At 46.8% G+C, this 27,991-nt stretch overlaps 1 long non-coding RNA gene and 1 other non-coding gene across 4 annotated transcripts; both read left to right on the top strand.

The window, feature by feature from the left end:
* The first annotated feature begins 16,732 nt into the window (after nucleotides 1-16,732).
* Nucleotides 16,733-19,012, top strand: LOC111091398. Of its 3 annotated transcripts, XR_005375214.1 has the most exons (5): nucleotides 16,821-17,021; nucleotides 17,097-17,130; nucleotides 17,290-17,428; nucleotides 17,591-17,668; nucleotides 18,853-19,012. It is a non-coding gene; the product is annotated as an uncharacterized LOC111091398 (long non-coding RNA). The 3 variants fall into 3 exon arrangements; XR_005375213.1 differs by lacking the exon at nucleotides 17,097-17,130 and having other exon boundaries at nucleotides 16,733-16,843; XR_005375212.1 differs by lacking the exon at nucleotides 17,097-17,130.
* Nucleotides 18,039-18,126, top strand: MIR7-3 (microRNA mir-7-3). The gene has a single exon (NR_049423.1). It is a non-coding gene; the product is annotated as a microRNA mir-7-3 (primary transcript).
* Nucleotides 19,013-27,991: the final 8,979 nt, after the last annotated feature.

Here is a 27,991-nt window from a genome sequence, read left to right as displayed (position 1 = left end):
ATTTAAACATTATAAAATGGGGATCCCTGGGTGGCGCAGCGGTTTGGCGCCTGCCTTTGACCCAGGGCGCGATCCTGGAGACCCGGGATCGATCCTGGAGACCCGGGATCGAATCCCACATCGGGCTCCCGGTGCATGGAGCCTGCTTCTCCCTCTGCCTGTGTCTCTGCCTCTCTCTCTCTCACTGTGTGCCTATCATAAATAAATTAAAAAAATAAAAAAAAAATGTTTAAAAAAAAAATAAAAAATAAACATTATAAAATGAGCATGTTTGCTGAAGTGGCATTTCTGCCTCTGACAACTTACCCTTAAAGAAATAAATGTGAACTTATACAAAGACCTGGCCCCAAAGAGCTTGGTTACCCCGAGCTTCACCCCTAAACTGTGAATGACCTAGATGTCCAATGATGAGCACTCATTATTTAAACTGTGAGAGAACTGAATCAGGAGAGAATTTCAAGTCACAAAAAAGACGTTCTCCATCTACCGAGAGGAATAATGTGCTGGATGATTCCCTTTTTCGTAAGCATGTGGAGGAGAACAGATATATTAGGGACAAGTTTGGGAGGGTGTTAGAACCTGCTGGCAGTAACTCCCTCTTGTGGGGTGGTCGTGGGTGACTTGTATTTTCTTTGTTTTTCTCTAGTTTTTAAATTATCTGTAGAGAACATGCACTCATTGAATAAGCAAAGATAACCCATAAGATTATTTTTGAAAAGACGAAGTGGATGCCGTGGCCAGTGGTTGTGCGTGCGTGTGCTTGGCTGAAGGTATGTGTGTGAAGAACTAGCTTTGACCCCTTTCCATTGACACAGACCAAGGTTCCCCCACCTTAGCCCTATTGACATTTGGGGAATGAGTCCTGCTTGTGGAGCAAGCCAAGGATTATCAGGCTCCATCCTCATCAGTAGAACTTCACTCCCAAGCCCTTCACCTGCTTGGGCCTCCCAACAGCTGCTCTGAGCAGAAACCTGAGCTCCTGTTCTCACGGCTGGCGTACCAGACCTGCAGACACACAACAGATGATCTGAGGCAGTGCTCTGGGGGCCCAGGCAGGCTGGGCAGCAAGTAGTATCTGACCACAGCTTGAGAAATCTTACCCTGTGCAACCAGAGCGACATTAGACTCATTAGCTCCTCTCAGCCCTTAGCTGTGTAGATACGGAGTATTTTATCTAACTGTGGATTCTTCCAATCATCGGCATTCTTTAAAATCACATATCATAGATCAGTGGTCCTGGCCCACAGGTGATTCTTCTACCCAGGCGACACTTGGTGGTCTGGAGACACTTGCGCCTGTCATGGTTTAGGAGAAGGGGCTCCTGGTATCCAGTGGATGGAGGCCAGAGATGCTGCATAACACATTACCATGCATGAGACAACCCCATCCTAGAGAATGATCTGGTCCTAAATATCAGCAGTGCCAAGACAGAGAACCTGAACTAGAGTCACAGAATAATAAAAATCCCAAGAGTCAACTTTGTTTAGTGTGTATTCGGTATTTACCAGTCTTGCCATGATACTGGTCCATTGGCTTCTCAGAACCCCCATGAGTGTTAAAGATAGCATCGGCAATATTCACTACACAAGAGAATTGAAGCCCAGAAAGGGGATACCTGGATGGCTCAGTGGTTGATCATCTGCCTTTGGCTCAGGGCATGATCCTGGGGTCCTGGGATGGAGTCCCACTTTGGGCTCCCCACAGGGAGCCTGCTTCTCCCTCTGCCTGTGTCTCTGCTCTGTGTGTGTGTCTCTCATGAATAAATAAATAAATAGATCTTTTTAAAAAACGAAGCTCAGAGAGGGAACAGATCACACTACGAGTGAATGGTAGAGCCAGATGTTTAGCCAGGTCGGGTTGGAAATTTCAAAGTGTCACTACCACCCATCCACGTGATGCTTTTACTACACAGCTTGGAGGTCCTGTTTGCTGCATGACACCAGTGCCTGGCATACATTAGGTACACAATAAGTGCTTACTGAAAGAATAAAAGGAATTAGAGAGACCATTGGACAAATCCAAACCAAAACCATGTATGAAACAACTTCTCTGTTGTTTTCAGATGTAATGGAAGACCAAGATAGCCAACCCAGACAGGAACACCAATTGCAACATATGATCCTGGTTAGACCCCAGATGGGAAGAGAAAAGAGCCATAAAGCACACAATGTGGACTGTTGGCCAGATTTGGATATGGAGTATATGTTGGATAGTAACATCAACTCAATGTTAGATTTCATGAATTGTTGTATCTTCTTTATGTAAGAAAACAGCCTTTTTCTTAAAGGTACCAAGTCTCTTAAGGGGCTTGGTGACAATGATGAAGCATGTATATGAAAATGATAACATGATAAAAGGGGGGCAGGGTGCACCCAAGAGGTCAAGATACTATTCTTGCGACTTTTGATATTCTTTTCAAAATAAAAATGAAAAAATCAATGTATGGAACTACTCATCAGTTAGAAGAAACCAGCAATGGATAACACCCAGCAACCTACACTAGATATCCAGAGAATCATGTGGGATGAGAAAAGCCAGTCCCGAAAGGTTACATGGTGTATGTTTCCATTTATAGAACATTCTTGAAATGGCAATATTGTGGAAACAGATGAAGGATTCATGGTTGCCAGGGGCCTGGGGGGCCGGTTGGGAGGAACTTAACAGAGATGCTCCAGGTCAGTGTCCCGGACATGCTGTTATACTACAGTTTTGTAAGGTGTTATCATTGGGCGAACCTGGGTCATGGGTTATTTCTTACAACGGCATGTGACATCTATAATCCTCTCAAAATTAGAAATTTAAAAATAAGTATATAGGGAACACCTGGGTGGCTCAGCGGTTGAGCATCTGCCTTCAGCTCAGGGCATGACCCCAGAGTGGGGATCAAGTCCCACATCGGGCTCTCTGCATGGAGCCTACTTCTCCCTCTGCCTCTCTCACTGTATCTCTCATGAATAAAGAAATGAAATCTTTAAAAATAAACTAAAATAAATAAAAAGACATATATAATACTAAAATTTTTCTGGGCACCTCCTATGTCCCCAGCGTTGGTTAAACATTTCACATATGGGTTGGGTTTTTTTTTTTTTTTAAAGACTTCAACCTGTCGGGTAGGTCCTTTCATTATGTCCATCTTACAGAAGAAGAAATTAAGTATCCAAGGCACAAAAGGGAGTTTTTGACTAGAGGCACAGAATATCAGAATCTTTGGGGATACATGATGGGGGTATGTAAAGGCGTACAAGAGCGTGCTTACGATGGTGATTGTCATAAAGGTAATTTCCTGGGTGCAAACTCTGTGCTGGCAGTGTGTAAGTGACCTCCCTGTGTTAATTCATTTTATTCTCACTGCATCTCAAGGAGGTCAATGCTATTAGCAGCCCCATTTTGCAGATGAGCAAACTGAGTCTACCCTGAGCACTATAGGGAGCCTGAGGGGGAAGAGTAGGAAAGGAACATGGTCAACTTTGCTGACACTAAATGGTGTGGGTTTTCCCTACATGAAGCGATTCTCAGACATCAGCCGGCTGTCCTGAAATTTAACTAGATCCTGACACCATCTACCTGGAGACAGTGTCAGACCCCACAGGTAGGGGTTCTGTCCCACAGGACTGTCCCCTTTCAGACTCCAATCCAGAGTTCCAGGCTATTACTTGTGCCTCTGACACACCAGCTATAGGTCAGAGTTTCCAAGGACTCCCGCCTGAGGGTGGATAATTTGCCAGAGAGGCTCACAAAGTTCAGGAGAAAGAGTTTATTCATTAGATTACCATTTATTATAAAAGGATACACCCAGCAACAGTCAGATGGAGGAGATGCACAGAGCAAGGTACAGGGAAGGGTCCAGAGCTGGCAGGCCCGCCCAGTGCCTCCGAGGGCTCACCAACCCCTTTCTCCAAACCCCAGGCTTCAGGGAATTGTTATGGAGACTGCATTACATAGGCTCCATTGATTAAATCACCGGCCACTGGATAACAAAAGACACTCATTTCACCTTTCTTGATCTTTTTTGTTTTTTAAAGGATTTTATTTATTTATTCATGAGAGACACAGAGACAAAGGCAGAGGGAGAAGCAGGCTCCCCACGGGGAGCCCTATGCAGAACTCATCTCTGGATGGGACTGGATCCCTGGATGGGGATCAGGGGATCACGTCCTGAGCTGAAGGCAGACGCTCAACCACTGAGCCACTCAGGCATCCCTCCTCTCTGTATTTTCACCCCATAATCCTCTTGCTATCCTTCCCCACGACCCTGACCCTTTGGTGTGCACCTGTAACTCCCATTCCATGACCAGTACTGTCCTGCAATCTTCAATTCCTCCCCGTCCTTTGAGCTTTTCAAACTCACCAGCCAAGGCTCTGACACAAAAAACACTCAATTCTCACACCTATCAGGATAAAAAACCAACCAAACAACCAAAAAACAAAAAACAAAAAAAAAACAAAAAACCCAAACAGGACATAGCAAGTGAAGATGTGGATGTGGAGAAACTGGATCCCTTGTGCACTGTCAGTGAGAACGTAAAATGTGGCCACCGTGGAAAATTATGGATGGTATAGCATTTCCTCAGAATTTAAAAATGAAATTATCACATGATCTTGCAGTTCCAGTTCTGAGCATATAACACAAAAGGATTGAGAGCAGGGCCTCGAAACACCCATGTCGACAGCAGCCCGATTCACAATTGCCAAAAGGTAGAAGCAACGAAAATGCCAATCAAAGGATCAATGGACAAAACAGAATATGGTCCATCCACACAGTGGGTAGCATCCGACCTTAAGAAGGAAGGACATCCTGATGACGTCCCCCTGCTATGATGTGGATGAACCCAGAGGAGGTTGTGCTTAGTGAGAGAAGCCAGACACAGAAGGACAAATCTTGTAGGATCCCACTCATAGGCGGTCCCTAGAGTCCCATCCATAGAGACAGGAAGTGGACGGTGGGAGCCAGGATAGGGGAAGGAGTGAGGAGTCAATGTTCTTACAGGGACACAAGTCCAGATCTGCAAGTTGAAAAAGTTCTGGAAATGCTTCATGACAAGGTGAATATACTCAACAGTCCCAAACCGGACACTGAAAACAATTAAGATGGCAAATTTTGTGATTGTGTTTCTACCACAATAAACAAAATGCATCTGACTTGTCTGTGCCTGTATCAGCCTCTCCAACTGTTCAAAAACAATCACACGTCTGGACAGATCTGGAAGCCTCCACCAGCCACGGCCAACACTCAGGGAGCCTCACTCTCTCTCTCCAGCTTGCTTCCTCCTGCCACACAGCCACTGTGGGATTCCTGGGGCCCAAAGAGAAGCTCACTCCTCCTTCTGGGTATTTGCTCTCTGGCCAGGTTACCCTTCCACAAGGTGTCATCACGTTGCTGGCTCATTCTAGTCCTTCACCAGCAGGGCCTACTCATCACTTCCTTCTTCAGAAAAATCCTTCCTTGACCGCTCCCGAAGTACCCCTTTGTCCCTAAGTCACTGTCAGATACTTGCCCTCCCATGTTCACAGCAGCACGATGGGGAACATACCCCAAAGGTAGAAACAACCCAAGTGCGCACGAATGGGTGAATAAACCAAAGGTAGGCCAGCCTTAGAAAGGAGTGAAGTTCTGATTCATGCTACAACGTGGAGGAACCTTTGGAAACATGCTAAGTAGAATAAGCCAGACACAAAAGAACAAATATTGTGTGATTCCACTTGTTTGAGACACTAGAATTGGCAAGTTCATGGGAACAGAAAATAGATTGCAGGTCAGCAGGGGCTGAGAGGAAGGGAGGAGGGGAAAATGTTTGCTTAATGGGTATAGAGCATTCTGTTTGGGGTGATGAAGAATTTTGCAATAGTAGTGATGGCCACATGACACTGTGAATGTATATAAGTATACACTAAACTGTAAACTTAAAGTGTGCTATTTAAAGTGGTTAGGGACGCCTGGGTGGCTCAGCAGTTGAGCATCTGCCTGGGGCTCAAGGTGTGATCCCGGAGTCCCCGGATCGAGTCCCACATCGGGCTCCTTGCATGGAGCCTGCTTCTCCCTCTGCCTGTGTCTCTGCCTCTCTGTGTCTCTCATGAATAAATAAATTTTAAAATCTTTAAAAAAATAAAGTGTATATTGTGTGTGTGTATATATATGTATATACATACACAATAAACACAAAATAATGAGATGCCATTTTCATGATCTGCTTATAAAAGACGGTGACTTCCATCTCGCTAGCAGACTATTGTCTCCTGGCCTCGCATGCGTTAATGAAGCAACCCACCCGTGCTGGGGAGACTCACGTGGCAAAGAACTGAGGGCAGCCTCCTGCCAACAGCCCTCCAAAGGTGAGTGCTGCGAACAACCGCGTGAGTCTGGAAGTGGATCCTTCCCCAGTCGTACTTCAACCCTGGCTAATGCTTTGAGTACAGCCTGAAAAGCTGTGAGGCAGAGCACCCAGCTAAGCCATACCTCCATTTCTGAATCACAGAAGCTGTGACATAATAGATATTATCTTAGGCCACTAAGATTGGGGGCAATTTGGTAGGCAGGCATAGCTAACTTTATTCATTTGTTTGTTTATATTATTGCAAGTGTTATGAAGTGACCGAGAGAGGTTTATTTTTTTTAAGATTTTATTTGTATATTCATGGTAGAGAGAGAGAGAGAGGCAGAGACACAGGCAGAGCGAGAAGCAGGCTCCACGCAGGGAGCCCGACATGAGACTCGATCCTGGGATTCCAGGATCGCACCCTGGGCCAAAGGCAGGCCCAAACCGCTGAGCCACCCAGGGATCCCCCGAGAGAGGTTTAATAGACACTAGTGGAGGGGCACCTGGGTGGCTCAGTGGTTGAGCATCTGCCTTTGGCTCAGGTCCTGATCCTGGGGTCCTGGGATCGAGTCCCCCATCCGGATCCCTGCAGAGTCTGTTTCTCCCTCTGCCTATGTCTCTGCCTCTCTGTGTCTCTCATGAATAAATAAACAAAATCTTTGGGGGGGGGAGACACTTTTGGAGATGGAGTCCTTGTCCCCTAGCTGGGTGCTGGTCCCCTCCCTACTAATTATCTTGGTTCCTCATCTGTAGAACGAGGTTAATACAGGAGGGTAATGAGGACACAATGTAGGTAAAGTGCTTAGCTGAGACCCTGCACACAGGGGTGGTCAGGATGATGAGGATGATGGCTGGGAACAGGGACTGTCTCATTTCTGTCTTGTCTACTGTCACCCCCCTCGGAACACAGACGGGGAACCTGGTGGGTTTTCAGCAACCGTTCAATGCAAGCCCTGAGCGTCGGCGTTCCGCCTGCACACCCTGTGTGCTCGCGGGGTGAGGGGTCCCTGGCACGGGTCCTGTCCCTGCCGGCTGCGTGGGCGCCCTCAGGCTCGGGCTGTGACCACCCACGTGGATGCCACTCCGTGGGAGGGGGGTCTAGGGCCACTGGGCTGGGGAGAGCTGGGGGAGGGAGGCGGCTAGGCTCGCTCCCCCGATCCCCCCTTCCCCGCCTCCCGCCGAGGCTCGAGACCCTCGGCGCAGCCACTTCTCGGCGGCGCTCGGCGGAGAGGACACGCGGCAGGCGTTGCCCCGGCAACCCCGGGATGCCCAGCAACAAGTCCGCGCCGCGCGTCACGTGCCCGGCGCGGACCAATCCCGGGGCCCGCGCGGAAGCAGGTCAGCCCGGGCCAAAGTCCGCCTCCCTCCCTCCCCCTCCCGGGCGGGCGGCTCGGAGCTAATTACCGTAATTGCGGAGGGAGCGCTCGCGGTGCGCGGGGGCTGGGGCTGGGGGCTGGGCGCGCCCCGGGATGCTGAGCGCACAGGGCGGGGAGGCAGGACCCTCTCCCTCCGCCTCCCCGCCCGCTGCGTGGGTGACCGCCCTGGAAGCGCTCATTAAGCGCCTACTGTGTACACCTAGTGTAGGAGAGGAGGGTTGGAGCGCTTGCAGTTGCGGGTGGGGACCCCAGCCTCCAGGGTGCGTAAATCTGGATTGGGGGTGGGGTGGGGAGCGCGAATCAGATCAGTGGGTTTGATTGATCCAAGATTTGTGGTCTCAAAACTGTTGGCTGTATTGAATCACACACTCGCACACTCCTGTTCCTTTGAGTCTTGGTTTCCTCTGGTACAAAAATATGGAAAGTTTAGCTTTTGAGGGGACTGTAATGAAGACTTCTCTCTGAGCAGATGGGGTTCGAACCCAGTCTCTGCCATTTACCACTGTGTGACTCTATTTTTTTTTTTCCACTATGTGACTCTAGATGAATCCCTTAACCTCTCCGAGCCTCTGATTTTTCATCAGTTAAAAAACAAATCGGCCAAAAAAAAAAAAAAAATCGGGGGACGCCGGTATTTGTGGGGGTTGTGAGTACTTATTGAGAGAATGCATGTGAAGCATATGGTAGGCATTCGGTAAACAGAAGCTAATCATCATCATAGTCCAGCTCTCAGTTATGAGCTGTGAGAACTTCCAAGGGTTGTTTAATGGCTCTGAATTCAGTTTTTTTCCATAGATAATATAAAGGGATCGGGTAAGAGGCCCCATGCTGAATTGGCTGCCCCTGGGGTCTGTTTCCTCACCCGATGTTTTTGTTTGGGGAGTCTTCATGTAAAAGATCCCTGCAGGCTTTTGATTCCTAGATTGGCTGATCTCTTAAATCCCTTCTGGTTCCTTGCTCTGTTCGTTGTTTCTTTCATCAACAAACATTAATTGAGCACCTACTGTGCACTGAGCCCTACTGTGGGTCTGAGTCTTCATTCTCATTATGGAGAACGCAGGCTCTAAGGACCAACTATATCATTGGCCACAGGCAGTGGTCCAGGATCTCAGTGGAGAGGGGGGTGTATCTGGCCTGCTTTCAGTTTCTCCCTTGTTGGTTCCCACCTCTGGGCCTCTGCACCTGCTGTTCCCTTCGCCTGGAAGTCTCTTCCTGATGACTGGGTTTTTCTTACCTTTCCAGTCTCTGCACAAATGGCACAGCCTCAGAGGAACTTCCCTGACACACACATCTTATTCTCTGCCAACTATGAATATGCTCCCCTCTATCCCTGTGGCTCCCAGAAATTCTGTTCCCATCCCCTCCCTGGCCCCCCTCAGATGGAGAGTCAGAAGGAGGACAGTTGTGGGGGAGGGTTGTACCAGAAATTTTGTCAATACCAGTTTCTAAAGCACCTTGGAAAGCTGAGAAGGGGGAACGCATTGTTCTGCTGTTCTTTCTGCATTCCTCCAGGACTCCATGCTGGAGTGGAAACCAGACCTGTAGAGAGTTGGCTTTCCTCCTTGACTCTGCAGCTCAAGAGCCTACAAGCAGGGGTTCTGGTTTCGAATGTCAGCTCTCTTCACTTCTTTGCTCTCTGTGTCCTGGCCTCCTGGAGGGATGTGAGACTGAAACAAATAACAAGCTGAGAAGGGTTTCAGAAGATTCTGGAAGGTCTGAACCCTGGCACTCACAGCATCATCTGCAAATATCTATTGGGACCCAGTATTTTGCAGGCCATTGTGCTTGGTGCAAAGGCTGCAAGGGAATAAGAGAGCTGGGACTATCTGTCTCTCCAAAAAACAAAACAAAACAAAACAAACAAACAAACAAAAAACAACCCCACACAGGTGAGGGGGTTGGCCAGCTGGATTCTAGACCTGGCTGGATCCCTGACATGTTTTGTGAGCTGGACAGATTTGCTTTCCCTCTCTGGACCTCATCAACATGAGGGATAGGGTCCTCTGTTGCAGGAAGATCTCCTTTCAGACCCCTCCTCCGCCACTCTTTGCTGGGCATCCGTGATGGGAGTCTCTCCTCCTCTCTGAGCCTCAGCTTCCACATCTGAAAAATGGGATTCAGTTAACATGCTCCAGGGTGAGTGTGAAGAGCAAATGAGATCATTCATTCATTCTTTCATTCAATGACTAACAATTCTATGCATTGGGAAGTACATGGGCATTAAAACGGGACAGATTCGTGCCCTTACATGATATATAAAACTCTTAGCATATAGTTAATGACAAATAAAAGGGCATCTGTATCATTGTGATTATTATACACAAAGGGCTTCAGAAGGCACTTATTATACCCCAAATGTGCAGGGCTTGGCCCAAAATAGGTGCTCAGGAAACACTAGTTTATATTACTGTAATAATTCCCCTGCAAGGACACACACTGCAAGACTCTTTTCCTCTCAAAGAGTCTGAAGTGTTAAAAGTGCGAGTGATTCTCATTCAGGGGGTTGGGGCCTGAGACCTTCATTAGGGATTCCCTGGCAGCCTCAGGTGGGGAGGGCAACCTGTGTGTGGTCCTATTTGTGTGTTCTGCTCCTTCTGGGTAAATGCCTCCATTAATCTCCCCCTGCCAGGGCTTGAGGGTCAGGTTTCGGGGTCCCAGGCAGATGTTGTCCAGAGTAGCCCTGTTTCCTTAATCCTCAGGGCTCCAGAAATTGTCCTTAGAAGAGAGAACAACAGGCCTGCTGAGGCCACCATCTGTGCAGTCTCGATTTGTAAATGCTCACGAGGGTGGCAGGAAAGAGGTCTCTATAGTAACGGCTGAGGAAGGGGCTGTGTGTGTGTGTGTGTGTGTGTGTGTGTGTAAGGCAGAGGACAGGGAGGAAGAATCATCCCAGACCCTTATTCTTAAACCTTTTTTTCTACCATGATGAGCTATTAATTAATACTCACTGCTGGTTTATTATCCCAGGAGATAATTAGCTACTGTTCCTAACTGGAGTCTCAGGGGGGACATTTTCTAAAGAGACTCATTCATTTCTGCCCACCTGCACCTGCCTTTCTCCCAGGACATAGGCAAATGCTGCAGATCCTGGGGACCCAGAGGGGAGGAAATGGAACAAAGGGGACTCTGTGAAGCTGAGATTCCTAGCGAGATGGCGAGGGCAGAGCCTAAATTAGTGCGGACGCAGCAAGTGATTAAAAAATGTCAGCTATGATTATTCTGGAAGGCGGAATGCAGCCTCCTAAGGTGCCAGTGTTTGCAAGGGAAAGCCACCACTTCTGTTTAAATGGATCAGTCAGACCCAAAGGCAGACAGAAAGAGGGAGGAGGAGGAAGGGTTCTGCAAACAGGTGGTCCTGGGTCCAGTCGTGCCAAGTCCAGAGTCTCCTCCTGGCCTTGGCACACGCTGTTCTTCCTGTCAGGAATGCACTTCCTGCAAATTCATCCAGCTTGCCCCTCCTCAGCCTTAAGTCTCAGTTTAGACAGTGGCACCTCCTCCAGGGAGCCATCCTTGATTTACCTCTCCTTCCTCAACCTGGACTGGAGCAGGTGACTCCCTTGGGGTCCCACAGTGCCCAGAGGCTCCCCCATTATGGCTTTGTTCACTCTGAGTTATAAATAGACTGGGACTATCTGTCTCTCCAACTAGACTGTTTGTTGAGGATTATGTCTTGTTCTCCTACATATACTAATAAACGAAAAATAACACGTTTTTACAGGATGTGTATGGAATGCTACTTTATGTATAAAAAGGGGGGGAGAGATGCAATACACTTATTAGGTGGTTAAAAATCAAGCTGACAATGCCAAGTGCTGACGAAGACGTGGAACAATTGTAATATCTCATCCACTGCTCACAGGAATGCAAGGTCATATGGCTACTCTAGAAAATAAGGTTGGCAATTTCTTATAAAGTCAAACCTACCCTTACTGTGTGGCCCAGCCAACCCACTCCTAGGCATTCATCCCAGAGAAATGAAAACATACTGTCCACACAAACACCTGTACATGAATGTTTATAGCAGCTTTATTCGTCATCTCCAAGACCTAGAGATGTTCCTGAACCCAATGTCCCCGCACTGGTGAATGGATAAACAGATTGTAGTCCATTCACATAATGGAATGCTACTCAGTAACAAAAAAGAGCTAATTCCTGATACACACAACAACATGGATGAATGTCCAAAGCATTATGCTGAGTGAAAGAAGCCAGACACAGAAAGCTGCACACCGTGTAATTCCATTTAAATGCCGTTCTGGAAAAGGCAAAACTATAATGATAGAGATCAGATCAGCAGTTACCAGGGATTAGGGGAGGGGATACACTACACAGGGGGCATGAGGGAACTTTGGGGGTGATGGAACCGTTCTGTATCTTGATTATGGCATTGGATACACCACTGTGCCTTTGTCAAAATTTATAGAACCGCACATCTGAAAATACAGATATTACTGTGCATCAATTATACTTCAATGTACCTGACGTTTTAAAAAAACTCTTAAAAAGAGTTTTAAAGAGGGCGTCTGGGGGGCTCAGTCGGTGAAGCATCTGCCTTCAGCTCAGGTCGTGATCTCGAGATCCTGGGATCAAGCCCCAGCCCCCCATTGGGCTCCCTGCTCAGCAGGGAGTCTGCTTCTCTCTCTTTCTCTCTCTGCCCCTCCCCCTGCCCCGTGTTCCTGCTCTCGCTCTCTCACGTAAATAACATCCTTTTTTTAAAACAAGGTCTTAAAAAGGTGTGTGTGTGTGGTGGGAGAGAAAGATGTATGAGCTTCAATATTCATGAAGGACCTCTGGAAAGGGATAGAGAAGAGAATGTACAATTGACAAGAGCTTCAGTCTTGAAGCTGGTGGACCAGGGTCTGCATCCCAGCTCCAACCTCTCCTCACTGGCAGGGCCCTTCCCCTCTCTGAGCCTCCTGCCATGTCTGTAAAACCAGTACTTATCTTTTTAAATTTAATTTTATTTATTTATTTATGAGAGATACAGAGAGAAAAGCAGATACATAGGCAGAGGGAGAAGCAGGCCCCCTGTGGGGAGCCCAGGACCCCGGGATCACGATCTGAGCCGAAGGCACACGCTCAACCACTGAGCCACCCACATGCCCAAAACCAATACTTATCATATCCAATCTAGAGCCTAGATGAATTGGAAAGAGAATCTCAGAATTCTAGGGGTAAAGGCATTCTCTGCTCTCCTGAAAGTATGAGGCCCCCCGAGAAGACAATAACAGGGTGGGGAATAGTCGGGGGCATGAGTTTTAGAGCCAAGACCCAGGGCTCTGTTCAAATTCCAGCTCTGCTGCTTGCTCTCCAGGTGGCCTTGGACTCGTTAGTCTCTCTGAGCCTCAGTTTCCTCATCTGTAAAATGAGGACAACAATTGTCGCTATCTTATGGGGTTGCCCCAAAGCCTCAGGAATATTTGGCAAGTAGATAATTTGACTTGGAGCCTGGCACAAAGTAAAAGCTTGAGGGGAAAGAGAAAGAAAGGAAGATTTCCCTGTTTGACCTATTTTTGGCCTGAATGACCAGACCTTTTGCTGCTGTGTCTCTTACCCGTCCCCTCCACCCTTGATCATTCTCCCGACACATTCATCAGGGCCTGTTTCTCCTCAACCCCTGTACTCCCACCCTGGATTTTTTCCTTTTTTTTTTTTTTTAATTTTTTTTTTTTTTACAGTGACTGTTCCTGCAGCCTGATACTCGTCCTTTATTTTCCTCCCTGCCACATCCTTCTCACCATTCAGGCCTCAGTTCAAGGGGCCCCATCCCAGAGAGACTTTCCCCAACCATCCTGGCTAATGTGTCCCTCTTACCAGCCACTCACATACTACCATGGGGCCAGTAAATAACTGCCATGGATTCAAATAAGCTGCTGTTCTTTTTATAAATAAAGTTTTATTTGTACACAGTCACACCCACATTCATTTATGTATTCTTCAAGGCTGCCTTTGAGCTACAGCAACAAAATGGAATAGCCTGCAAAGCTGAAAATGTTTACTTTCTGGCCCTTGACACAAACTCCTGCTCTGTCCCCCTAATCTATTATCTTCATAGCAGTCATTGCTGTGTGAGGTTATCTTGTTCCTTTATTTATTTACTTGCTTATTGTCTGTCTTCTGCACTAATAGAGGACAAAAAAACACATCAGCTTGGTTCCCTGCTGTATTCTCACATAGCACATAGCAGGCATTCAAAAATATTTTTTTGTGGAGTTCATGAATTCATAAAGTAATCTTGGAGTGTGTGTATCTGGCTATGTCTTTCTAGAATGTTCTGGGAGAAAGAGACCTAAGAAATCCTTTAAACAAACTCTCGTTGTAAAGAAGGGAGGCCATGGGCAGTCTGGGTGGCTCAGTGGTTTAGCACTACCTTTGGCCCAGGGTGTGATCCTGGAGGCCTAGGATGGAGTCCTGCGTCGGGCTCCCTGCATGGAGCCTGCTTCTGACTCTTTCTCTCTCTGTTCTCATGAATAAATAAATAAAATATAAAAAAAAGAGGGGGGGCAGACACAGTGTATATAGTGCATACCCTCACGGAGAACGGTGATCCTTGGACTGAGAGGAGAATCCTAGGGTCTAAGGATCATCTTGGTACTACTAAGCCCACCTCTCTGTGGCAGAGATGGGAAACACAGGATGATGAAATGCAATGCATGATCCTGACTTGGAACCCAGCTTAGGGTATTGGGACAGTAGGACAGTATTGGGATGACTGGTGAAACTGGAATGTGGGCCAGGGATTAGAAAGTAGTGTTGTAACAATTTTAACTTCTCAGTTGGTCATTAAATTAGGGTTCCATAGAAGACTGTCCTTGATCTTGGGGGATGTGTGCTGAAGTATTTAGGAATGAAGGGGCAGTTATGTTTGCAACTTACAGGATTGGGACAGATACAAAGATATATGCAAAGAAATAGACAAAAATAAAGCAAATGTGGCAAAATGTTAACAATGGGTGGGTGGATCTAGGTAAAGATGACATGAAGTTGATTCTTGCAACTTTCCTGAGGGTTGGATTTTTCTTTTTTATAATAAAATGGGGGCAGCCTGGGTGGCTCGGCGGTTTAGCACCTGCCTTCACGCCCAGGTCGTGATCCCGGGGTCATGGGATCGAGTCCCACATCGGCTCCCTGCATGGAGCCTGCTTCTCCCTCTGCCTGTGTCTCTGCCTCTCTCTCTCCCCCCCCCCCCGTGTCTCTCATGGATAAATAAATAAATAAATAAATAAATCTTTTTAAAAAGTAATAAAATGGTTAGGGGCCCCTGGGTGGCTCAGTTGGTTAAGCGTCTAATTTTTTATTTCGGTTCAGATCCTGATCTCAGGGTCATTATATCGAGCCCCAAATCAGGCACTGTGCCCAGTGAGGAGTGTGTTTGAGATTCTCTCTCTCCCTCTGCCCCTCTTCCCTGTGCACTCACACACACTCTCTCTCTCTTTATCTCCCTCAAATAAATATTTTTTAAAAATAAAAAATAAATAAAATGGCTAAAAGAAAAATGAGGGAAATAAATAAACAAGACAGCCCATTTCCAGGTTGCTTTCCCACGTATTCTTCTCCCCTTTGTAGCAAGCTCCCCGTTCCTCCTTTGGAACTGTGAAGCCATAACTGGCCTCTGAGTGGGAAGCAGAATGTAGGAGTTAGAGTGTTTCAGATGAGCTCACTAGAATGACACACTTGACAGTAGACTTGTTGTGTACTATTATGTGTCAGAAATCCATATAGCTTCTGCACCCACTCCCCATGGGTTTGACTGAAGTTTTTCCCAGTGCATCAATGGAATTAACCCTTGGATTGAGCCTATTTGTTGACAATGCTAGGTGTCTCATCTGATGCCCCCGGTTCCATGGGTGATATTCAGACAGCTCATTCGTGAGTTCAAATTCCACAAAATGAACAGCCCCTTTAGGGGACTTCCATACTGGGGAGAACACAAGCTAGGACACAAATCCCTCTATTGCCACAATACCATATCTGAATATATACTTTCATGTCTTCACTCTCCCTAGTGACAAGCTTTATTGTTGAATTCAGGTATGTGTCACCCACCCCATGTCTAATACAGCAAAAGCTAGTTGATTAAGTAAAGGGGTGGAATGTCTCAGAAAATAATAATAGCTTCATTATTGGAAAACTTACCATGTCTGGTCATTATTTCTAGTGCCATGCCAAGCTGCACTAGAGAGCCTGAGACAAAGGGAAAAATCAGTAATACGAATCCTATCTTTCTTTAAAATGTTGAAAGTTTATTCATTGCAGATGTTTTACATCAATTTTGATTCCTTAAGACATTACATTGAAATATGATTTGTCTTGATTACTGAGTGTTTTGGGGTACCTTCTTAAATTTTGAACCTGTAGCAGTTACCTTCCTTATCCTAGTCCTGGCCCACATTATTTATTTCTAACATCTGTCCATACCATATCATTTAATTCCTCATCGCAATGCTCTGAGAAGGTGCTACCACTATCACTACTTCATAGGTGAGGAAATTGAAGCACAGAGAGGTTCCCAAAGTCCAAAGCCCCATAGCAGGAAGGAGAAATATAAGGATTTGAACTCAGGGTTGTATGTTTTAAGACTCAGAGCCTGCTCAGTAAAACAAAACAATAAACTAAGTTACGAAGTGGGTTTTGAGCTGAAGAATCAAAAGATCTAATCTTGAGACTCACCTCTCCCTCAGGCTCCTCTGAGCTCTCCACTCCCTCAGACCTCAGTTTCCCTATCTGCAACTGAACTTAAATATTCTGCTTTTTCCCCAACTCAGTTTACTAGTTTTCTCTCTCCTGATCCAGCAATAGCACAAGGTGGAGACGGGAAGAAGCAGGTACCAGCCAGGGCTTCTGGGCAGAGCTTGATGTGGGAGACCCAGGAGGGGTTTGGGCTGAATGGGGAGACCCACAGTGAGTGCTCCTCCCCACTCCGGAAAACCCCCAACCCAGTTTTTGGGCAGATGCCAGACTTTTATTCTGAAGCCGAGACCACAGCCTATGAGGTAATCTTTGGAGATGCATTCCAGGCGGAGTCCCATTGGCCGTCTTGTGAAGCCCCTCCTCGGGTTCCCGGGGCCCCGCCTTCCCCAAAGCCCATAAAAGTACACGTCCCTGCCTCGGCAGACACTGGTCACCTGCATTTGCCCACAAGATTGGAAGCAGGTGAGGCATACGGAGGAAAGGCCACTGCCCCGTGGGGGAGGGGCGGTCTGAGGGACCAGGGACCCGGGGGATGGGGCTGGTTTGCAGATCAGCTCATGGACATCTTCCAAGAAAGTGACAAAGACGGTAAAGTCGACGGTCTGGAAAGCAGAGACTGACCGGGCTGACTACCTGGGAGGTAAGTCCGGAGACAGCCACGAGGTGGGGAGCAGGTATGAGTCCTGGTTGCGACCTCTCCATGGCTCCCCTACAGCCATTCTGAAGCGCCCCGGGAAGAGAATCGAAAGGTAAAGAAATCTGGGGGAGGGGGAGAGTTCAGAGCAACAGAGAACAGAGGGGAGTGGGGTGAGCCGAGGGAGGAGAGGGAAGCAAGTCAAGTTTTCTTCAGCACCGATGCTGAGGACAGTTCTCCGACCTCCGCGGAAGGAAATTGCTATTTATTTCAGCACCGAGACTCCGGACAGCGCCTCTCGGGGGTCCAGGGAGGGGACCGCGATCTGCTTCAGCACCACGGCTCCGGACAGCTTCCCGCGGGGTTCCCGGCCGGCTTCGTTTCAGCACCAGGGAGCGGACAGCTCCCCCCTGGTAACCGGGGAGGCCTGGCACCCTGACGGGGGAACAGAGGGTGGTCTGAGTCGTCTGACACTTCTGGAGACTTGCCCCTTGTTTAATGGATATTCCAACGAATTGTTTTCTAGATGAGCAGGTGACATGAAACCGCACACATAAATCTATCATTCCCAACAGGTGAGATGGCCAGTCTGTAGGACTGTGGGGGAACGCGCGCCTGCCAAGATGACGTTGCCGTGCTCTTTCCAGACTTCTGTAAGAAGCGTTGTGCCAACGTTTTATACACACCACATGCTATCTTTAACCCTAGGACATGGGTATTACGCCCAGGTGACACTTGAGGAAACTGAGACTCAGAGAGTGGCAGGGATATAATTAGCCCAAGGGTGAATAGAAGCTGCAAGTCAACCCCACATCTGTCCAACTCCAAATCCCATGTTTCTGACATGCCGGGGGGGGGAAGTTGGGCCCTTAGGGATCAGACCCTCTCTCCAGGAGGACCGGGAATGGAAAAGAGGAGGTAGTGGAGAAGCAGGAAGCCCAGATGTTATGGCTTGGCTCAGGTGAGGGGTAAGAGCTGGTGGGGGGATCTCGGATGTCGGGTAGAGGGTGGCGAAGAAGACTGGAGTGGTTGTGGTCTAGTGCTGTGTGGAAGACTAGTGATTTTGTTGTTCTGATGTACTATGACAACAAGTCACAGCTTCCTCATAGCGTGGACTCCCGTCGGCCTCTGCCTGAGATGGACAAGCAAGTGTGGGGGACAAGGGATCAGAGAAGAATCACTTACATCCAGGGGGAGGGCTGGCTAATTCCACAGGACAAGGATAAGGGAGGGAATAAAACAGGGGCATGCACCCCAGAAATATACAGCAATGTGCCATATATGGTATCGGCCATGTCACCGTACACCACCCCGCCCCCCAGACCAGGAAATACAAAGTATCTGACTCTGAACCCAGGGTCCATGACTATCTTACTACACTTTACTGGGGAAATCAATGAAGGAATAGTATTTGAAGCGCTCCCTAGGCTGGAAGTCTTTGTGGAGACTTCTCAATAACATTTCCCAGGAATGGTATTTTCTCTCCCTCATCCTGCCATCTGTTCCATGGGCCAGTTATAAGACAAGGGTAAATTTGTGCCTGGTAGGTGAGTAGTGGCCTCAACAAGACTCACCCCCAATTCCCTGTGATACCTAATCAAGTCACAGACACCACCACAAGCTCATTGTACCCTCAGCGCCTTTGCCTAAGTCCCTCAGCTTGGAAAGCTCTGCCCCCCACAGCAACCCACGGCTTATCCAAGTTTCTTGTCACCGAGGGAAGTTTTCCTTGTTGCCTCACACCCCTCCCCAGATCAAGCCTATATTATACATTCTTACAGACCTGGGATATCTTCTCTCCAGCATTGCAATTATTTTTTGTGTTATCTGTCTGCAGGATCCTCTGTGTCCCCATTACACTGTGAACTCTATGAAGGCAGTGATTATGTTTGTATTTTCACTGCTCTGTCCCCAGCACCCAGTTCAGGACCTGGCACACAGCAGGTGCTCAATAAACATTTGTTGAATCAATAAAGGCATCAAAGACTAAACCAATACATCAATAAGTGAATTGATGGCTTCAGCACACGCCTAAAGATCCTGCTTTTCCTTGGTCTCCCCCACAGAGATACCATAGGGTGATGGTTGCTGCAGGTGTTTATTGGGGAGTATAATTAAATTTGTGGACACTCAAGGGCCAGCCAGCCAACTAATAGCCCCAGGAGAGAGCCAGGCTCATTTAATTAGCAATTACAAGGCATTGATTCCTCATTAGCTCCGGCAACCCCTGTCTCCCTCTTCAGCCTCAGACAAATGAAATCTTTCTCTCTCCCAGGAGTACTGCCTCAGTGGGTCCATTAACAAGCAGAGAAAATACGATTACAAGACACCTAAATGCCAGAGGCGCTTCATGAATGGGGTGGGGAGAGGGGGTTCAATGTCTGGGTTAAGGCTAATTGTGAGAGATTTTCTGGTATATTTAGAATCACCCTCTGGGAATGGGAGAGCTTTTGGATAGGAAAAGACACCCGGATACTGCCCTCCTCCAAATTAGGGACCCCAATGAAAGAGAAAATTCTGCCCTGGTAGTTCTGTGAATGTCTTCCCCTGAGTGTCTCACACTTACTCCAAATTAATAATTCCAAGGCAGCCCGGGTGGCTCAGCAGTTTAGCGCCGCCTTCAGCCCAGGGTGTGATCCTGGAGGCCCAGGATGGAGTCCCACGTCGGGCTCCCTGCATGGAGCCTGTTTCTCCCTCTGCCTGTGCCTGTGCCTGTGCCTCTCTCTGTGTGTGTCTTTCATGATTAAATAAATAAAAATCTTTAAAAAATTAATAATTCAAAACTGAACACCCAATGCACCCAACCAGCAGTATGCCCCTCCATCAGTCTTTGCATCAGCGTGGCAGCCTCTCTACATTCCAGAGATATAGAGATCCACCTTCCTTTCTCCTATTCACCAATCCTCCCCAAATTCCCTCAGGATAAATCATCCTGGTTAAATCCACCCTCTTCTCCAGCTCCCTGCCTCCAGTACTGTCTAGTTACCTTGTGCTCTCTTCCTTCCTCCCCCAAAACACACACAGCCAACTCTCTTTCCACATACATTAAGGAGTCTTCTAGAACACAAATCTGATCAAGTCCCAGTTTTGCTTTCAACCCTTCCAAGACTCCCATTGCCTGCAGGATAAAATCCAAATATCCTCACACAGCCTGCATGATCTGGTGCTTCCCTGCTGAGAATAATTGCCTGTCATTTTCCTGCCAGGTACACCAAACAGCTAGCCCACCCAAGACCACCTCTTACTTGGGTTCTCCAACTTTAATATGAGGATGATTAATGATTCCCCTGGGAAGCTCACAGAGAATGCAGATTCCTAAGACTCTCCCAATTTCAATCAGCAGAGGTGAAAGAGATCCAGAAATCTGCATTTTGATCAGTTGCTCCCCTGATTCTCAGGGAATTCTTCCTTTGATTAAAAAGAGACCCCACCAGGAACACCTGGCTGGCTCTGTCAGGTCTACTCTGGATTTCACCTCTGGATTTTGACCTACTCTCCAAAGCCTACTCTGGATTTCAGCTCAGATCATGATCTTAAGGTTGTTAGATCGAGCTCCACATCAGGCTCCCTGCTCAGTGGGGAGTCTGCTTGAGATTCTCTTCCTCTGCTTGTGTTCTCTCTCTCTCTCTCTCAAATAAATAATTTTTTATAGATTTATTTATTTTTTTATGATAGACATAGAGAGAGACAGAGACAGAGACAGAGACACAGGAGGAGGGAGAAGCAGGCTCCATGCCAGGAGCCTGACGTGGGACCCGATCCCGGGACCCCAGGATCGTGCCCTGGGCCAAAGGCAGGCGCTAAACTGCGAGCCACCCAGAGATCCCCTCAAATAAATATATTTTTAAAAAGACCCCACTAACCTTTGATATCCCCCCGAAGACTCTGGGGAGACACCTCAGTTAATCTCAGTAGTTTAGTCTTCAGAAGGAGGGGGTACCCTCATGCCAGCTAAATGCTAATACCCAACAAGTATTCTGTTGAAATATAAATGCCCCATTATCTTCACCAGACAGAGAAGTATGGAGGCCATATGCACCTATAAACATGAACCAGCACCCACAGAGTTGCTTGTGGATGCATGAACTCAAGGTACAGCTCATTGAGCTGTATTATATTTTATCAGTGTCTACTTATCTTCATTTGAGAACCCATGGAAATAGAGCCTGAGACAGTATGGTTTATTAGGAAGGCGGTTCTAGAGAGTAAGAATCAAGGGACCAGAGAATGAGGCAAAGAAGCAGAGAAAGCTGATATACAGGGGTGTACTACCGTTACTCAGATAGACTCAAAATAACAGTGCTTAGATAAAATGGAAATAGATTTTTCCCGTTTGGTTCAGCAATTCCATGCCTACATTTACATAGAAGAGAAATGAATATGTATATCCACAGAATGCATTTTACAGAAACACCCTCAATAGCTTTATTCGTAATAACTAACTGGTGAGTGGATAAACAATGGTATGTCCACCCCATGGGCTACTCATGGTGCGGGGGTGGGGGGGAATAAACCAATGATACAAACAGAAGCATAGAAGACTAGAAAAGTCATGCTGAACAAAAGAAGTTTGAACACATTTCCATTTAAATGATACTGAATAATGGGCAAAACTAATCTATATTGGCAGAAATCAGAACATTGGGCCAGGGGTGCCTGGCAGGCTCAGTTGATAGAGCATGCAATTCTTGATCTCGGAGTCATGAGCTTGAGCCCCCACGTTAGGCATAGAGATTACCTCCAAAAAATAGTTGGAGAATTGAGTGCAGGTATGAAATGCCTCAGAGACTCTTGGGAAGCATAGGAGACCCTGCCTTTGAAGCACCCTGTGGGTTAAAAATTAAAATAAGCCAACTTTTGGCACATGGCCACTTCTTGGCATTATAATAAGTTTTGGAGAGCACCTGGCAAAGATGGTACAAAAAAAAAAATTTCTAGTCCTGTGATGGGATTAGAGACCTTTTCATGGATCAGTGGGGGAGGGAGGAAGAATGTCGAGCAAGGACATTGGGCAAGACCTTCCCGCTCCCACTCAGCTGCCCTATCTGTAAAAGTGGTGATGATTATGGCTCCTGTCTTCAGGCTGTTGGATCAAGGAGTTGAGTGTGTTAATGCATGGCACCATGCCTGGTACGTAGTAAGTGCTCAATAAATTACAATGAAGACAATGGCAACAACAACAACAGGTTAATTCGGTGGGTAGATAGGAAGAGAAGTATAAACATGGATAAATAGTGGATTGATAGATGGAAAAGGAAGAAGGAGAGGTAAGCGAGAGGGACCCCTTTCTGAGCCCCAGGCCAGAGGCCCATCAGAGTTCCTCTTGAGCAGCTGATGAAATCCACACCTGGACCACTTCCCTATCAGCTCTCATATTCATGGGACACTGAGCACCTGCTCTGATTGCCCCAGGGTTGGGAACCAGGTAACTAGGGACAGCCCATTGTCCAGGAGCCCAGGAAATCATTGAAATTAGCCAATCCCAAGAAGTCTTGGAAACTTAACTAACCCCATGCAGTTTTCTACACATAAGCTGCCCCTATAGTTCCAGCTTCCTGTCCACCTGCCCCCTCAGTGCATGCCCTGTATCCTTCTCTTATATGGAACTCCAAGTAGCAAAGTGTTCTACTTTTCATCTCCCCAAGTGTCACTGTGTTGCATCGGACCATCAAAATAAATCTTGTAAAACAAATGCACATAACATAAAACTTGCATTTTAACCATTTTAAAGTGACAATTCAGTGACATGCAGTACATTCACAATGTTCTGAAACCATCACCACTACCTATTTCCAGAACATTCTATCACCTCAAAAGGAACATCATCCCATTAAGCAATCACTTCCCATGCTCCTTCCCCTCATCTCCTGACAACCACTAATCTGTTTTGTCTCTATAAATTTGCCTATTCTGAATATTTCTTTTTTAAAAAATATTTTATTTATTTATTCATGAGAGACAGAGAGAGAGCAAGAGGCAGAGACACAGGCAGAGACACAGGCAGAGGGAGAAGCAGGCTCCATGCAGGGAGCCCGATGTGGGACTCGATCCTGGGACTCCAGGGTCAGGCCCTGGGCCAAAGGCAGGCACTAAACCACTGAGCCACCCAGGGATCCCCTATTCTGAATATTTCATATAAATAGCATAAATATGCTCTGTAGTCTGTTGTGCTTGGCTTCTCTCACTGAGCACAATGTTTCCTTATTCATCTGTATTGTGCCAAAAGTTAGTGCTTCTATCCTTTTTTATGGCCAAATAATATTCCACTGCAAAAATATACTACATTTCCTTTATCCAGACACTGTTTTAACAACTTTAGGTGCAATACCTCCTATGAAGTAAATACAATTATCATAATCCATCTTTTAGGAGAGGAAACCTAAGGCCAGCGAGGAATGAGTTCCTGATGGCTGCACAGCCAGTGGGTGGCAAAGCCCGGATTTGAATGTGCGCAGTTTGTAGCCAGGGTCTGCATGTTGAGCCATTACCTTACGCCCCTTTCATAGTCCGGTACTTGGAGACAGTGTGGCCACTGTGGCATGTCCCTCTGTCTTTCCCATAGAGGGGATGTTGAGATGCAAACAGAAGCCGACTTGTGGTCACACCAAGAGTCATCTGCAGCCAGAGCTGGGGAGGGATGGTGAGGGCAGGACTCAGAAGCCTGCTTTTCCTCTTGGCCCAGAGGGTGGTTGCCTCCCACCAGGGAGGGCGGGGGTCCAACCAGGGAGAGAGTTGATTACATCCCGTACCTTAATGGGTCCTTCAAAAGAGAGCGGCTTAGGTTTCCATGACAACAGGCAGGCAGCATCACAAGGAGATGGCTGAGTTTCCTCCCCTGACCCACATCTGGCTCTGGAATCTGTTCCCTTCCATTCCTGCCTTTCTGGATCCTAGGAGCCTAGCCTGTGCCCAATCCAGAGCAGAGAGGGCAGCTGTGTGGGTGGGCAGCACTCACACCTGCTGGGACACTCAGAGCTCCTGCTCTAGCCTGGCAAGGGAGGGATGGACAGAAGCAGCACATGCCAGGCCCAGGTGCAAAGCGAGGCAGGAGGGGCAGGCGACAGAGAGGGCAACGCAGGGGCCTTGATGCCATTCCCAGTCACATGTCTAGCCAGCCAAGGAGACATGTCTAGCCAGCCATGGAGAAAGCTCTGAGATGGAAATTGTTAACAGGCCGGGACAGGGCGAGACCTTTTAACTGACAGTGACCAGACAGGTCATAGAATATGCTCCTCAGGGCAGAGGAGAGATTTAATAGACAGCAGGAAGCAGTTGTAGCCCACCTGGTTCAGACTCAGCAATAAAGCCAGTCATTGAGGAAAGAAAGCAGAGGCCTCGTGAATGTTCCTGCTTCCAGGGAGAGAAACCATGGAGGAAGCTACTGAAATGACGGAAAGTATTGGAATCTGCACAGCGAAGCCCATGATAAGGCTCAGCAGTGTCAAATTTCCCAATTTTGATCATTGAACTATGGTTCTGTAAGAGAATGTTCTTGTTCTTAGGAAATGTCCACCAGAGTACTTAAGAGTAAAGGTGGTCAAGACCCCAACCTACTGACTCAAATAGGTATATTTAAGTATATATATACATATAGTGTGTATATATGTATGTGTATGAATGCATTATGTTTTATTTTGCCACATAAATCTTTTAAATCTTTTTAAAAAAGATTTTATTTATTTATTCACGAGAGACACAGAGAGAGGGGCAGAGACACAGGCAGAGGGAGAAGCAGGCCTCCTGCAAGGAGCCTAATGCAGGACTCAATCCCAGGACCCTGGGATCACAACCTGAGCCAAGGCAGATGCTCAACCACTGAGCCGTCCAGGCGTCCCTCACATTTATTTATAATATACTTTATACGCTATGCATTATTTTATATATTTTATACAGTTATGTAATGTATTATTTATAACACCTACATTTTGTTATAAATTATAATATAAATATGTATCATATTATATATTCATGTATCATATTTATATATGTAGATAATTATATAATTAAACTACACAATAGTATAGATGTATACTATTAGAGAGCAGAGAGAGAAATAAAGCAAAAGTGACAAAGTGTCAACAATTGAGGAATCCAGGTAAAGGATATGCAAAAACACTTTGGCTCTTCTTGCAACTTTTCTATAATCTTAAAATTATATCAAAATAAGAATTTTTTTATTTATTCATGAGAGACAGAGAGAGGCAGAGATATAGACAGAGGGAGAAGCAGACTCCTTGCAGGGAGCCAATGCAGGACTCGATCCCAGGACCCCGGGGTCACGACCTGAGCCAAAGGTAGATGCTCAACTGCTGAGCCACCCAGGCTTCCCCAAAATAAGAATTTATAAACAATGGAAGGTTGGTTTAACATTTGTAAATCAATCCATGTCATTTGCTATAATAAGAATCCAAAGAAAACCACATGATCATCTCAAGAAATGCAGAAAGAGCATTTGACAAAATCTAGCATCTATTCTTAATTTTTTTTTTTTTACAGTCTCAGGATAAGAGTAATAGAGGGGAATTTTCTTGACCCAACAGAAGACACTTACGAAAACCCACGGTGAGCAGCATACGTCATGGCACAAGATTGGCTGCTTTCCCCTGAGACTGGGAATAAAGCCGGCCTGTCTACTCCCATCATTCTTTTTTTTTTGACCTGAGCCAAAGGCAGACGCTTAACTGCTGAGCCACCCAGGTGTCCCTACTCCCATCGTTCCTGTCCAGTGTGCTGGAGGCTGTAGCCAGGGCACTGAGAAAAGGAAACAAAGCCATCTACTTTGGAAGGAAGTGAAAAAAAAAAAGTCTTTTTTCATGGATGACATGATTGTGCAGTTTACACATGCATAGTTTATTATATACCAAGTTTACCTCAATAAAGCTATTGTTGGGGCACCTGGGGGGCTCAGCGGTTGAGCATTTGCCTTCGGCGCAGGTCATGGTCCCGGGGTCCTGGGATCAAGTCCCTCATCAGGCTCCCTGTGGGAAGCTTGCTTCTCTCTCTGCCTGTGTCTCTGCCTCTCTGTGTCTCTCATGAATAAATAAATAAAATCTTTAAAAAAATAAAAAATGAAACTTTTTTCTTTTAAAATCACAGATACAGGAAAACAGGTGGTTCCTTAAAATTTAAACATAGAATTAGCATGTGATCGAGCAAGTCCGCACCTAGGTTTATACCCAAAATAATTGAAAATAGGGACTCAAACACTCATATACTAAATTTCATTGCAGCACTGGTCATAATAGGCAGAAGGTAGAAACAACCCAAATGTCCGTCAACAGATGAATGGATAAACCAAAAGTGGTCCATCCTTAAACTGGAATATTATTCAGCCATGAAAACCCAGGAAGCACTGAAACAACCTGATACAATGTAGAGGAACCTTAGAAGCATGATAGTCAGGGAGGGAAGCCAGACACAAAAAGCCACAAGGTGGGTGATTCCATTTACATGAATCTTCCAGAAGGGCCAAATCCAGAGAAGTGGGATGGGGACGGGGTTTCCTTTTGGGCTGATGGAAATATTTTGGATCTAGACAGAGATGGTGGTTGCACAACATTGAGAATGTTCTAAGCGCCACTGAACAGGTACCTTTCAAGATGGTTGTTTTAATGTTTCATTATCTGCTTTAACATGGTAACTTAGGGGCATCTGGGTGACTCAGTGGTTAAGCATCTGCCTTTGGCTCAGGGCACGATCCCATGATCCCGGGGTCCTGGGACCGAGTCCCACATCGGGCTCCCTGCAGGGAGCCTGCTTCTCCCTCAGCCTATGTCTCTGCCTCTCTCTGTGTGTCTCTCATGAATAAATAAAATCTCTTAAAAAATGGGTAATTTATTTCAATTTAAAAAGTTACAGGGATCCCTGGGTGGCGCAGCGGTTTGGCGCCTGCCTTTGGCCCAGGGCGCGATCCTGGAGACCTGGGATCGAATCCCACATCAGGCTCCTGGTGGATGGAGCCTGCTTCTCCCTCTGCCTATGTCTCTGCCTCTCTCTCTCTCTCTCCCCGTGACTATCATAAATAAATAAAAAATTAAAAAAAAAAAGTTACAGACACACAAAAAAGTTTCTCTCTTACTTGTTATCATAAGGAAGCATGCACTCCTGCTACTCAATAACATTTCTGCTAGAGACTTGAGGAGGGCTGGAGGGTCAATTATTTATTAATATTTTTTTAAAGATTTATTTATGTATTTATGAATTTATTATAGATACAGAGAGAGAGAGAGGCAGAGACACAGGAGGAGGGAGAAGCAGGCTCCATGCCGGGAGCCCGACGCGGGACTCGATCCCAGGACTCCAGAATCGCACCCTGGGCCAAAGGCAGGCACCAAACCACTGAGCCATCCAGGGATCCCCTATTTCTTAATATTTTAAAAAAGATTTTATTTATTTATTCATGAGAGACACAGAGGCAGAGACACAGGCAGAGGGAGAAGCAGGCTCCCTGCAGGGAACCCGATGTGTGACTCAATCCCAGGACCCCTGGGATTTTTTTTTTCTTAATTTTTAACTTTTTTAGGGAGAAAGCACACGAGAGCATGCTCATGCAAGTAGGGGGAGAGGCAGAGGGAGAGAGAGAATCTTAAGCAGACTCCACACCCAGCAGGGATCCCAACACAGGGCTTGATCTCACGCCTCTGAGATCATGAGCTGAGCTGAAATCAAGAGTCAGACACGTCACCAACTGAGCCACCCAGGCACCCCCGGAGGGGCGTTTCTTAAGGCCCTTGATAAGAAAGGGAAAACACATGTATCATTAGATGCCGCTGACGTCCAGCATCTCCTCTCGGAGAAGCGGTAACTAAAGTGTCTCTGGCGGATAACTCACTCCTGCTTCTTTCTCCAACCCCCAAGTATGTGTGAGTGTAGGGGTGTCTTCACAGTTCACGGTCCTGCAATAAAAAAAGACCCCTCACCCACAGCTACGGAGGCGCTGTGTGAACGGTGTCTAGCTACCACTCGCCCATGTCTTA

The sequence above is a fragment of the Canis lupus genome, chromosome 20, assembly GCF_011100685.1.
Source record: "Canis lupus familiaris isolate Mischka breed German Shepherd chromosome 20, alternate assembly UU_Cfam_GSD_1.0, whole genome shotgun sequence".
NCBI classification, from domain to species: domain Eukaryota; kingdom Metazoa; phylum Chordata; class Mammalia; order Carnivora; family Canidae; genus Canis; species Canis lupus.
Note: the sequence above shows the minus strand (reverse complement) of the source record. Positions and strands in the feature narration are given on the sequence as shown.